We start from the raw sequence: 14,745 nt of genomic DNA, 5'->3' as shown, positions 1-14,745 counted from the left end.
CACACACACACACACACACACACACACACACACACACACACACACACACCACATACCCTCCGCCCACACAAAGAAGTGATAAAGCACCTCAGAAGTGTCATGGCATGCCAGATGTTCATTTCCAGAAGCCCACTGCTTGCGTTTTCCGTTAACTCCCCCCACCCCCCGCCTTCTCTAATGCAGCATTTCCTTGTCATGGTTCTGGTGTTATCAGAGTACAGATTGAACTCTCTAGATTTCTTTTTTTCTTTTTTTTTTCCTACCGCAAGCTCCAACTACCACCATCTCTGTCCTCTTTCTACAAAGGCCCGTGTGACTGGGGGATGCTCTGGAGAGAGTTCGCACTATGAAAAGGCAGCATGACAATAACAAGGCGAAGGGTGTAGCGAGCCCACGAGCACACACAAGGTCGCTAGGGAAACATGGCAGTTCTCAAAAGCTGCCAGCTCCGGCACATTTAGAAAGAGCTGACAACAACTGGCCTTTGTCTTCTCTTTCCCGGCTGCCTTTCACCAGGCGCACCGGAGCGGGATGGCTTGAATGACACATTTGATGGGCAGATTTTCAGATGCTCTGGGTGAGTGGGTCCCGGCTTCCCAGCCCTGTGAAAAGCTCAAACTTACAGGTGCCACCTCCACTGCCACCCAGTCTGTGCAATCAAGAGGGGGCCATTTTCACATCAAGATTTGGCTCCTCTAGTCCCAAGGAGAAAAATGACATATTTTGTTGCATTATTTAAATATCCCTGCTGAACACCAAATTAAAAATATCCATTAAAGGTTTATTTGATATCTTCCTAATTATTGCCCATTGCGCATTTGACAAATTATTTACACATTTTAATAATTGCGACTTTCTTTGGAAGTGACACAAAAACAATTACTTTCTCGAAATTCCACTGCGTGGATGCTTTTGAAACTACAGAACCATTAAAAACAGTCTGTCGAATTAAAGGTTGGGCAATTAATTAAGTGCAAATTCTGTAAAACTGGACCAAGGAGAATATTCATCAAACATATGAAATATGGCCTATCTTGTCCAAAAGACAAATATGTTTAAACAAAAGATGAAAATTGATGACAAAATTACGGGTCGCAAACGGCACATGGAGCCAACAGAAGACAGCTGTATCGGGCTTCAGCACGCCGGGCCCACGATTGCGGAAACTATGATTCATTGCCATCGGAAAACTCCCCCCAGTTAACTGGAAAGTTCTGTGTGTTGGGATAATAAAAGTTCCCCACGAGAGTTCCCGGTGTGGTGACATGAATGCTTTGCTGACTCTTGGAAGGGTTTAATTAAGAGCAGCCCAAGGTGGGCACAGTAGCTCCAGGGTAGCTCTCCCTTGGACAATCTCAGCCCAAGTGTGGTACGCGGATTAACCCTTAGGCCCCCTCCGGGAGGGATTTCTGACATGGCTGGCTTTCGGTCGCGTTGGTTTTGACTAACTGAAGCCCCACTTTGAAAAGGACTCCAATGGCATGAAGACGTTGGCTTTCCGGTGAAGGTGGAGCATACAGCAGGGGTCACTAGAACTCAGGACAGTAGCTTGCAGGAGAGCGTCCATCAGGAGCCCCCGTACTTTTCCTGTTGCCAGTTCTGAGCGTTGTACTCAGGTCTACAAATCAACATCAATGCTGACACAGAGTGGGTGGAGGAGGGAGGTGTTTTCCGGACTGTGGGGACCGTTATAGATACAAGGCTGTTATTTCCATATTAAAATGTAATGGTCTCATTAAAGTTAAAACCACTGTTAAACTTGATGGAGTAAATTAGTTAATTAACCATAGCATCCACTGTGTTCCTCCGGGGCATACCTTCGTTCCTCAAGATGGAAATGCAGGCTCAGCTCGGAGGATCTTATCAGGAAAAGTACAGAACACTCATCTTAGATGTCTCGGTGTACATAAAAACGAAAATCAAACCCTGGCAGACGAGGGTGTTAGGCAGGGCTGTGTGAAGATGGGACTAGTCTCCTGATAAGAGGATAGACGTTATTTTCAAGCTGAAATTTCTGAAGATTTTCTCATTTAAAAAAAAAAAAATAAAACTGCTTACTAAGCACGTTACAAAGTGGTTCTTAGCCAGCCAAATAAGCCATGGGCGAAGTAACAGATTTATTTACTTACCATTCCCCACTCCCCATCCAGAGCCTGCTCTGCTTTGCTCCGTTATCCGAAGATGTTTCCATGTAGTTTGTAGAAACTTTTCAAAGGCTGTTTGAAAAGAGTACACTGGCTCTTGAGTCAGTGTACTGGTTAGTTTTCACCAGCTTAAGACAAACTAGAAAGAGGGGCCCTCCACTGAGAACTTACCACTTCCATATTAGCCTGTGGGCAAGCTGGTAGGAAATTTTCTTGAGTAAGAATTGACGGGGTGGGGGCTGAGCCCACTGGGAGCCGTGTTAAGCCTTCGGAGGGGTGGTCCTGGGTTGTATGAGCAATCAGGCTGAGCAAGCCACGGGGAGCAGGCAAGGAGGCAGCACCCCTGCGTGGCTTTTTCAGCAATGGAGCGCAACCTGCACACTAAATAAATCTGCCACTTCTCCCATGGTAATTTTGGTCATGGCGCTTATCGCCACAACAGAAAGCAAACAGGGCCGGTGAGTGAGGCTTGTGGGTGATCGAGTGAGTAGATGTGGGTGAGACTTAAGAATGATCTTCACTTTTCTTGCCTGGGGCAAGATTTCTACCCTGTTGGCTATGTGAGACTTTGGGGCCCTGGCAGCTGCGTTAGAAAGCAGCCAGCCTCATTCTTGGTCTGTCCCAGTTTCTGCAACCGTCCAACGAGGAGGACAATGGTGACAGCTGGCTCGAAGCGTCACTGTGATGGATGATTGTTGTAGGAAGGTGCTCTCTGAACAGGCTGCCTGACAAGGCCTCACTCAGAACTCACCACAGTTATCACTGAGGAGAGACAAGGGGTAGAAAGAGGGCCAAGCCGAGAATGTGGCAGAGGTGATGTAAAGTCCAGGCATGTCTTCTCCATGACCGGCTTCGTGGCTTCGTCATGGGTATTATGTTGTCCAAATGGTCCAGGGGTCCATCCCTGCAGGCTGAGTAATGGGAAGCATGGGTTTTACTTGAGTTTTAGAATCTTTTGACCACGTTCTTCTCATCCAACATATTGTCTAATGAAAACCTAGAATGGAGAGCTGATGATCAGACAGAATCTTCACGATGCTTTTATGAATATTGGTATTTAAAAACAAGCAAGAAAGCACATTTTAAGGCTCGTGAGATGAGTCAGTGGATAAAGATATGTGTCACCCACCTTGATGAGGTGAGTTCGAGCCCTAGGACCTACTTGAGTTTGGTCTCTGGTGGGAAGAGATAATTGACTCCTGAAAGTTGTTCTCTGATCTCCACATGTATGGTGTAGTGTGTGTAGTGTGTGTATCTGCGTGCACGCGAGCGCGCGCACACACACACACACACACACACACACACACACACACACACACACGCACGCACCATGTCCTTTAGATCCCTTCTGTGCGGGGATAAGAATTAATCCCAACAATAGTGCTGAGCTGCAGCTTGAAGTGATGTGGCCACGCGATGATAATGTGCTTTCAAAAAGCAGGTTTTTGCATTTTACATTTGCAAGGGCTTCCCCTTTCCCACACTCACAAGAGATTTTGAAAATAAAACCCATGTATTTGGGAAATTAGGGCAAGGAAATAGTGAAAACCTGAGAAAGTGACGCAGAGATGGGAGAAAGCCAATTTTTAATTCAAAAACCATATTACCACAGAAAGTGATTACCAAAATGTAAACCAGGTCAGGCTAATTATTTTCTAAAGCTATTGGTTTGTAATGGAAATCAAACAGGAAGACGCTGGCTCAGCTGACACTTAGCACACCTGTGAAAAATGACAGTGTCTCCCGGGCCCATGCGGTGGCCTAGAAAAGCCAGCTCTGCATCACCGCACACTCATTTTAGCAGCTGCATGTTGCAAGCACTACTGTTGCCCCCATCTCGGAGATGAGGAAACTGAGGCACACAGAGGGTCAAGGGTTTGCTCAATTTTACCGAAATGGTAAGAGGTCATGGCGGAATGTGAAAGGGTATGGTTAGCATTGGGAGGGATGCTCTTCCCACCTCGCCAGCCCAGCTCAGTCTCCGACAGTAACTTAGCTCTTCTGTGTCCTCGAGTCTTTCCTAAGGGTGCGGCTCAGGAAGCAAGCGGCCTGGGGTTTCAGTCCCAGCCTCCTGATTATTACACACGTAAGCTCACAGAACATTTCTCAGTCTCCGTGTGTCCACACCCTCCCCTGTGAATTGGGGCTGGTAACGGCTCCCTTGTGTGGGGTAGCTGGCGGATGTGCTGCCGGTCTTCGAGGCTCCTCTGGGAGGTGCCCTGCCGTTCAGAGGACAATCCCCACCCTCCAGTGGCCTCTCACGTCAATGCCTGCGGATGCCCTCTGGCAGTAGCAGGCAGCTTCGCTGGCACACGGGCAGGCAGGCTGTGTAAGAGGCGATGTCTCCAGGCAGCACTGCAGCGTGGGCGGCGGGAGCTGGCAGGGTGGGCATCCTGGGTGCTTTGCTCCCGAGGAACAGCTCTGTGTTGCACTGTCTCTGGGAGTGTGCTCGGGTGCCCTGAGCTCCAGATCCTCTCCGACAAAGGGCTCTTTCTACTGGCTTTCCTTATGTCCCTCCCTTCTGTTTCCCAGTCCTTCACCGAATTCCTATATGAACTTCTTTCCTAATTCTTCAAGACTTGCTACTTTACACAGACTATTTTACACTCAGATCATGGTAAAAAATTCTTCAGAGAGGTTAGAAAGTCCTTCGTAGTTATTTATGGAGCAGTCCCCATGGCGGCAGAGAGGTTCAGGGCGGGGGTTTGAAGTTCAAGGGCGGGAACTGAGGGAACAGATCTGGACGTGACTGTTGAGGTCAAGGCCGCTGCAGGTCGAGGTGCAATGAGAGGCTTGGTTTCGAGTTTCTTCGCCAGTAGCAGTAATAACGAGACCGAAGATGCTCAGGCAGCCTTTGCTTAAAGGAAACCGAGCCCTCCTAAATGTTATTCTGCATTGGCATGGGATTTTTGCGAGGAAATGTGGTATTCTGGTGCACACCGTGCCTGGTTTCTCGGGAGTCAGAATGTGTTTGAGGCGTAGGATGGTGGACAGCTCAGAAGTAGTAATGCTGCCGGTCTAAGGCTGATGCAAATGTTACGAGTTTACGCCCCCCCGGGAAGGGAGAAAGAGGATCTCCAACTGCGGTTTTCGGACTTTCGGACGAGGTGATCCAAATCCAGGACAGAGGAAGTTACATAACTCACGTCCCAGCTTCCCGGCCTCTATTTATAAGTCAAGTGTTGGCATGTATGTGAGATTTAAAGTGAAGGCAGCTTCCCTCGAGATCTTGTGATGTTTAATCTTTACCTTTGATTTAATGAAGAGCTCACCACCAGTGCTTCCTAATGGATAACAAGGGGAACCTTTCAGGGATGCAAAGTTTCACTCTCTAGATAGGTTTAAAAACAAAACAAAACCAAACCAAACCCTAGGCTTTGTCTAAACATTTATGTACAGACGACACCAACAGCCCAGGACAGTGTGTAGTTAGTTGTTGCAAAGAGCGTGACATAGCATTGTAGGCTTAGTTGTGCGCCTAAGTGTGAGGGAGGTTAGGATGTTATGAGAGCGTTGTAATTTCAAAGGTGGCTTTAAAGCAACCCCTTCCCACATCTAAGGACTGTGAGGGAGAGGCTTGCATCAGAGGCTTACCTGTTAAACTAATCTCAGAGGGGAGAAGTCAGAGTCCTGAGGCATCCAGATCCTCTTGGTCTGCCTGTAAGTGGCAGCGCTCATTATTAACGTGGAATTCGTGATGTGTGTGTGTGTGCTCATGCGTGTTCGTGTAGAGGTCAGAGGATGAGCTCAGGTGTCCTTCTCTCTCTTGTCTTAATGAGGTGGTCTCTCATTGGCTTGGAGCTCACCAGGTTGTCTAGGCTATCTGGTGAGCCCGTGAGCCCACGCATCCACCTGTCCTTGCCCCCCAGTGCTGGCATTGCACGCGTATGACATGCTGCCTGTCTGTTTTGTCTCTCTTTTTAAAACATGGCTTCTAGGGAGTGGACCCCAGTCCTCAAAGCAAGGTATTTATCAACAGATCAATCTCTTCTGCCCGACAAATGGACAGAGATAAAATAAAAGAAGCAATTTACCTTTGAACCTGTGTCTGCCGTCGGTATCTCCTTTGCAAGCCTATGGCTCCTTAACTGCAGTGGAGTCATAGCTGAAGAGTTAGTTGTTTCTTGGCACAGAACCACTAGGTCATTCTGTTGTGTGGAATTTGGGATAAATATGTTAGACATCTTGTCCCTCATGTGAGAAACTTTTAGGTTGTGTATTCTGTGTCCTTGCTCTGAAGCACTAAACCCAGACGCCAGCTTGACCATGAACTCTCTAGGAGAGGGTCCCACCTCTTCTCTACCATCTCACTCCTTTGATCCCTTTCTTGTGTTCCCATTCAAACCCATGGCTTGGAATCAGCTCCTGGAGGAAGGCCGACCAAAGCAGCTCTAAGGATGAACTTTGGTAATTTTTCACACTTATCATTCTTTTCCTCTTGCTGTGTAGCCATGCCCTCTTGGTTGAAAACTTCTCCCCTAGAGGGCAGCAGGAACCTCACAAGACTGAGGAGACTCCTGAAACTTACAAGACTCATGAGGCCCCGCCTCTAGGTTGTGTAAAGCAGTAAACTTTTGCCAGGCCGAGGACTCTTCAGTGGAGCTGCCTGCACATTTCAGGGAACTTCCATGATGCAGATGCCTTGAGCCGTCACTCATGCTGGAATGGGCTTTTGGTGAAGAGGCTGTCTTGAGGTCACCCATTGGAGCAACTTTAATGAACTCATCAGCCAGAAAAACTAGACTTGGAGGCAGTCGTTTCTCCCCTTGCTGTTGATGTCCTGTTTGAGGTGAACTGACAGACCTCTGCTCACAGGAAGACTTGCTGCACCTCGCTGCCTCCCTTTCTCCTCTCGTCATGATTTTTCCTAGATGTTGTTTGAAGTCACCATTTGAGGGACTAGAAAGAAGGGGTTACTCAAAAGCGTAGGGGCATGACTCTGTTCAGTAAGGGTGAACACCATTGGGAGTATGAAATGGGGACAGGGGACTTCAAGTCACCCATCACCTCCATACCTTTTCACACTAAGCATGATTTACATACAGGGAGATTCAATGTGGCTTTATTTATTTATTTATTTATTTATTTATTTATTTATTTACTTATTTATTTATATGCCATGTGGTTCCTAAATTGAAGCCAAGATCTGGATGAAATACTTCATCGAAGGTGCACACATTTTTTTTTTCCCAACACTGGAGGAAATTCTAGCTCTGACAGCCTTCCTGAGTATAATCCTGTCCAGCTGCATCCTGGGATTTTCTTAAGGGATTGTGAAGACTAATTTTTTTTTCCTACCTAACCATCCCAGACTGACTTTTCATCGTGATTCTCATCAGATGTGACTGTACTCTCATTACAGTGCAGCACAGTAGAGGCTGTTCTGGAAGGGGCTTGTTGATGGACACTGTGGGGTACAGAGCCAGATGGGGCTGCTGCTGGCTGGCCATGTCAGTGAAGGTTTCTCAGAATACATGCCACCTGAGCAGGATTTTAAAGACAAACAGATATATTCGCTTAATGTTTCAGGGGAAGGAAAGGAGCTCTTACAATTCTGCCACACACACACACAAATGTCCACTTTGGTTTCCTGAGACCAGAGCCCAGGTTTGTGGTCTCCACTTCCGTCAGGAATACAGCGCATTTGTGGGATGTGGCCTCTGGGGGAAGATTCGATCTGGGGACCTCTTGATTTGATGCTTGTTTGAGTCATCTGCCATTTGCACAAAGCAAGCTAGGGAGACTTGGCCAAACTTCCTTGTTTTGTCTCCAAAAGATGCATTAGGTAATGTCCACACGTGGGTCCAGGCTCTCAGAGAAGCAGATGTGGAGGTGGCTTAGCCACAAGTTAGTGGGGACATGGCTGATGAAGGGAACCGGAGAGAGGGTGGGTGAGCTGTAGGTGCTGGAGTGGCTCTGGTGCCGGTGGAAGGAAGGGTGGGGTGGGGAGGGTGGGCAGAAGACTCTTCAACCCCGGTGTGGCTTCAGGGATGTTTATCAAGGAGTCCTGTTAGAGGCACAGTGCGGCCAGGACGCATCATCTCTCTCATGGCCCTAGCACCAGTCCCTGGTTGGCCGCCATCTCCCTCCCACACTTTGTCTTCAGCATGTGGTGGGGATGGGCACTGCGTGGTTGCACCGATGCCACCAGTCTGAGTGTGTACCTCACTGACAGAGATCCATGTCCATGGCCTCTCCGCCTGCGTTTCCTCCCTAAGCCACGATATGGTTTGCATCTTCAGCGCTCCCCACAGACTCACATTTTGAATGCTTCCTCATAGGCCTTTAGCTCGCTGGGGAGGCTTGGAACACTCCTCCAAGCAGGTCGCTAGAGTGGACCCCTGAAGGTCATGACCCGTATTCTGTCTCACGCTCTGCCTCCTGGTCATATGTGACAGGAACAGTACCCACCACGCTCTCCTGCAACTGCTCCGCCATGCCTCACACCATCCTGGTCAGCAGACACAGCACATGAACTGGAGGAGTGCCCCGGGTGAAGCCATCCTCATGGTATTTCTCTTTAATTCCTATTAGTGAAGGAGAAAGAGTAAGTCTGGGACTGTCCTTTGGTAATCCGAATTCTCACGGCACACAGTTTTCAGGCTTCTCCGCTTCGCCTGCGTATGGTCTCCAGGTACAATGGATACTGTTTTTGTTTTCATGCATATTCCCCACCTAGGTATTTCTGTTTATTTCTATGTGCTTGTGGTGGTTTGAATAGGAATGGCCCCCACTGGCTCATATATTTGAATACTTCATTATTAGCGAATGGCACTACTTGACAGGAATTAGAAGGGGTGGCCTTGTTGAAGGAAGTGTGTCAATGGGGGTGGGATTTGGGGTTTCAAAAGCTCAAGCCGGGCCCAGACTCTCTTTCTCCTCTCTCTCTTTCTCTCTCTCTCTCTCTCTCTGCCTGCTGCCTACGAATCCGGAGGTAGAACTCTCAAGCTACTTCTCCAGCATCATGTCTGCCTGCATGCTGCAATGCTTCCTGACATGACAGTGGGCTAAACCTCTGAACTGCAAGCCAGCCCCGATTAGATGCTTTCCTTTATAAGTGTTGATGCTGTCATGATGTCTCTACAGCAATAGAACACTGACTAAAACACTAAAACACTGACTAAAAATGCTCAATGATAGCCATTTTCTTTCTGTTTTCTCCCCAGCCTCTCTCTCCTTCCCTTTCCTCTGTCTAGGCAGGGTCTTACTATGTAGCCTAAGCTAGGCTCAAGTTCACTATCCTTCTGCCCCAACCTCTGTCATGCTAGGATCATAGATGTGCACCCCCACACTTGACGTCTGGATGCTAAAATAGTTTCCTTCCAAAATAAATGGAATTGAACTCATACCTGGTGGTCATGAAGTAGAGAGAGCAGGAGGGCATTGGGAAAGTGGGTAAATCTGAATTTAGGTCACCAGAAAATAGTGGTCCTGGCACATGTTTTCTCAGTTTTCAATGTCTGTCAACATTATGCCTTTTTCTCCTGGACAGGGTTGTCGCGAGGCTGTTTGGCTTCATGATGTGGGAGACACTGTAACACAGTTACTCATCCCTTAAACAATCCCCAGAGGACAGATCCAGCACAAATGTAGTTCTAGGGGGATGAAAAGTATTGCCTTCAAATGGAGATGTATACCTCTTCCTGTCAGACAGAGACAAGCAGACCTGTCAGGATGCTTGCTGTGGCTTCTAGAATCCTTAGGGCAAAATTCTCAGCCTTTACAGTCTCATGCGATCTCGTCTGCCTACAAAAGCACCTCTCCTCCCACTTCCTTGAGCAGAATTAAAACACAAAACCTTTAACAATTTCAGGTTGTGTTGAGTTCTTCTACAAGACAGTCTCCATCAGCCTCTGTCAAGGTCTGCTTCCAGGCCACCACAGGCCAAGCTTGGCTCTGCTATGACAATGAAATGACCCTCAAGCTTTAGTGGCTTGCCAGCATGAACCTTAACTCTTGTCAAGGTCAATGTTGATTTCTGTTCTAGAACCTGAGTGGTCTGAATGTTTGTGCTCCAAGGACCCTATTGAGCAATCACCTGGGTGCCCTTAGGATTAATCTTCACACCTCTTGAAAATGGTCACACCTAATAATTTTAAAATAACATTTCTTATCTGTCAAAGTGTGTCTTAATTAGAATCCTTTGAGATAAAGAAATTTATTCACATTACATGTATGCATTAATATTTAACTCACTCTTTTTCATCACTGTGATTTTTAAATTTTAGTTTTTATTTTATTTGTATGGGTGACTTGCACGCATGTATGTCTGTGTGCCACGCCTATGCCTGGCACCTGTCGAGGCTGGAAGGGGGCATCGGTTCCATTGGAATTTGAGTTACAGATGATGGTGAGCTTCTATGTGGGTGCTGGGAATTGAACCTGGGTCCTCTGCAAGCAGCCAGTGCTCTTCACTGCTGAGCCCTCTCTCCAGCCCCCATCTCTGCTGGGGGATAGTTCACAGCATGTTCACTTGCATTCTTTCCTGCACCAGTGGGCACGTATTTCTGTTTTCTTCTTTCTGGCCATTATAATCAATACAGCTACAGATTTTATTTCTCCTCAGAATGGAATCACTGTTGAATAATATGGGTATACTTTTTTTTTTCCTATCTAAGACCCTCTGAACCATTGTTTTATGTCAGCAGTAGATGAGGATCCCGCTTGTTCTGTCTCTTCACTAACACTCGGGGCCACTAATTAACTTGCTGCTTGATGTCTCGGTGGGCTTATGGGAGTAACTTCTCTTGGCTTTGATTCTCTTACGATTAGTGATGATAAATATATTCTTCATTTTTGTTGGCTATTCTTACCTACATACATATACAATTGTGAAGTGTCTGTTTAATATTTTTAATTAATTAATCAATTCTTTTATTTATTTTACCTATTTGTTTTCCTCTTCCTTCTTGTTTTCTTCTTCTTCTTCTTCCTGCCTTTGAAACCAGGTTTCCCTTTATGTCTCATGCTGGCCTTGAACTCACTAAATATTCCAGGTTAGCCTTGACCTATGGCAGTCTTTCTGCCTCAGCCGCTCAAATGCTTGGAAGACAGGTATATGCCGCTCTGCCTGGCTTTGCTAATCTTCTTGTTGCTATGAATTTCCCTCTACAGCATGCATTTGTAGCAACCTACAAAATTTGCAGAGTTGTAGCTTTTCCTGCGTAATTGTACTTCATTTGTATTTCTATCAGTTCCTTGAAATTTACTGAGACCTTAATAACATGGGCTCTATTAGAATAGTTTTCAGTTTATGGAAAATCTGAGTTGGCAATACAGAGTTCACGTACCCCATAACTGTTTTCGTATGTATTAACATTGTGCGTTATTGTAACAGTGAGAGTGATCACTGATGTTACTATCAGCTAAAGTCCATCATTACAAAGTTCATTTCACATTTACCTAGTGACCTTTGACAGTTCCATGATCCCACTGGACATGTGGTCCTGACTCTCAGGCTCCTCTTGAAGTGTCATTTTCTTGCCCTGTTCCTGTGACCTGAACATTTTGAGAAGTATTAGCTAGATATTCTGTAGGATAGCCCTGTAGTAAAAGTTATTTGTTCTTTTTTTTTTCATGATAAGATGGGACTGTGGGTCATTGAGAGGAAGATAATGGTGATCCAACGTGATCTTTACATGATCTAATGTTCGCCTTTTTGTTAACCATTTTGTAGTGGCAACTTTGGAGAGCTCTCACTGAGCAGAGCTATCGGCTAAGGAGGTGCAGCCACTTTGCTTTATATAGAATCTTTGGTTAACCCTTTCTTCTGTTTCAGGGCCTTGCCTATGAAACACCATGTTTTGATGATCTAGGCACACACTGAGCTTTAGCCCCTGCCCTGGTGAATACCATCATATGGCTACTATTGCTTTGATGGGACATTAGCAGTTACATCATTGTTGTTCCTCTGTCAGTAGTTGGTTTTGGTGTGTGTGTGTGTGTGTGTGTGTGTGTGTGTGTGTGTGTTATTGCTGCTGTCAAGATTGTTCTGTATTATTGGAGACTTTTTGTAAATAGAGAAAGTATTTTTCTTTCAGAATACTGTCCTTGTTCTAGTCACAAAGATGAATGAAGACAAGAGTGACATTATGTCATCAGTGCGAATGGGGAGTTCCAAATCCGGTGAGTGATGTGCTTTGCTTTGAGCTCTTACTTGAGTTGGTAAGTTCTGTAGAACAAGGAAAAATGAACAAACAAACCGTGTTGGTCATGCTGGATTCTCACCTCTCCAGAATCTATTCTCTCTCTCTCTGTCCTTCCTTAGTAATTTCATTGAAAAGTTACTTGAACTTTCATTTTAGCATTTGGGTTTTGGGCTCCTAAGCCACCTATCATCTATGTATGCCATGTATGTATAATCATCTTCATCTTCATCTTCATCTAAAGTCTTTTGAGAGGGAAGAAAAGATAATTATTTTTAGGATAATGTTGTCATAATTTTCTTGTATACCTGCTAACTGTATTGGATACCTTTATCCCTGAAGATATCATGAACAGAATTTTGGGAACAATTGATAGTGAAGTTGGAAAGAAAGTGGACTCATGCTGACTGAAGACCTGGCATGCTTCAGGTGTCATGACAGACCCTGTGTTATCTGGTAGGGTTCATGGATCAGCCATTTCTTCTCTCTGTGCTTTGATTTTGTGCCTCTAATGGTCATTTTTGATATAAAAAAAACCTTTCTGATTCTAGGAAGTCTTTCTTTAATGTTAGAGTGTGAATGATTTTAAAATTTAATGGAGGCTAAAAGACTGACATATGCATTTGAAAGCTGCACCTATAGTTGTGGATGAAATATCAAAAATATACTTTTAGCCTCTTTGCATTGTAATATGATGATTGACTAACAGGATGTGCATTGAATTCCATATGGTAAATGCTAATGAATGGTAACCCCATCATTCATTACCCCAAACCAAGAGTATCCCCACATTAAAACACTCTTTTGAAGGTGTGTTTGATGAGAAGCAGGATAGCTTTGAGGTTCTTCAGAGAAAATAAACAAAACCCTAGATCAGAGGTTGAAAAACTATATGATCAATGGTTTAGACATTTTTTAATAAGTAAAACTTCGTTAACACATATGATGAGCTGTAACTGGAAATTCGGGTGCTCATATAGAAATATGTGTGTAAAGCCTGATTAGCACACATAACAGACTATGGACAGGATCCCAACTGCTTATTTTTACTTTTTAATTAATTAATTAATTTTGAATTTATTACAATTTATTCACTTTGTGTTTCAGCTGAGGTCCCCTCCCTCGTCCCCTCCTAGTCCCATCTTCCCTCCTTCTTCGCCTCCCAAGTCCACTGATAGGGGAAGCCTTCCTCCCCTTCCATCTGACCCTAGCCTATCAGGTCTCATCAGGACTGGCTGAATTGTCTTACTTAGTGGCCTGGTAAGGCTGCTCCCACCTCTGGGGAAGGTAATCAAATAGCCAGCCACTGAGTTTATGTCACAGACAGCTCCTGCTCCCCTTACAAGGGAACCCACTTGGAAACAGAGATGCCATGGGCTACATCTGTGCAGGGGTTCTAGGTTATCTCCATGCATGGTCCTTGGTTGGAGTATCAGTCTCAGAAAAGATTCCTGTGCCCAAATTTTTTGGTTCTGTTGGTCTCCTTGTGGAGCTCCTGTCCACTCCAAGTCTTTCTATCTCCCCCTTCTTTCACAAGATTTTCTGCACTCTGCCCAAAGTTTGGCTATGAGTCTCAGCCTCTGCTTTGATACCCTGCAGGGTAGAGTCTTTCAGAGGCCCTCTGTGGTAGGCTCCTGTCCTGTTCCCTGTTTTCTCCTCTTCCCATGTCTATTCCATTTGCCTTTCTGAGTGAGGATTGAGCATCTTTCCCAGGATCCTCCTTGCTTGGCTTCTTTAGGTTTACTAATACACACCCATAACCATTGCATTGTTTGTAGTTGCTCCATGCCACAAGGGAAGAGCTGAGTAGTTTGACAAAGATTGCTGGCCCCCAGTGGGAGGTGAAGATTATACCAACAATACAGAAAAATGGGTGGAACTAAAGACCATCACTAAGCGAAATAAACCGAACTAAAAGGGCCAAAGACTACACCTGTTGTATTTGTGTATCCTAGGGAGCATGTAATCACAGAGATAAAATCATAAACACACACACACACACACACACACACACACACACACACACACACCAGCCCTAAAAGGGAAGGAGGCAAGGGTATTTGAGACTATTAGGAACAGGCCCAGTGGGAAGGAAGGAGTAAAAGCAGACAGTACAATGAGGTGAGCGTAGTAAAAAAAAAACCACAGTATACTTGAGGAAAGATGATTGTGTGAATACACACTAATAAGTTTTAAATTAAGAAGCATCACGAGTATAGCTTCTTCTCCAGCATGGCCCTTTTATTAAACTCCATGGTAGTGACACGTTTCTGTGGACCACAGTATCTGGTTTACTCACTGGGTGTGGTAGGAGAGGAACGCTCTCCCAAATGGGCAGCATTTTGTGCCTCATGAGCATCGACTCTCCCAGTAGCTACTTAGCTCTTAACCCCCGAACATGGTACTTCCATAGGCATGGCTCAGATGCCCTGCTTTCTTGGAAGGCTCCACGTGGT

Source organism: Psammomys obesus, unplaced genomic scaffold (assembly GCF_907164565.1).
Source record: "Psammomys obesus unplaced genomic scaffold, mPsaObe1.curated_primary_1811, whole genome shotgun sequence".
Classification (NCBI taxonomy): domain Eukaryota; kingdom Metazoa; phylum Chordata; class Mammalia; order Rodentia; family Muridae; genus Psammomys; species Psammomys obesus.
Note: the sequence above shows the minus strand (reverse complement) of the source record.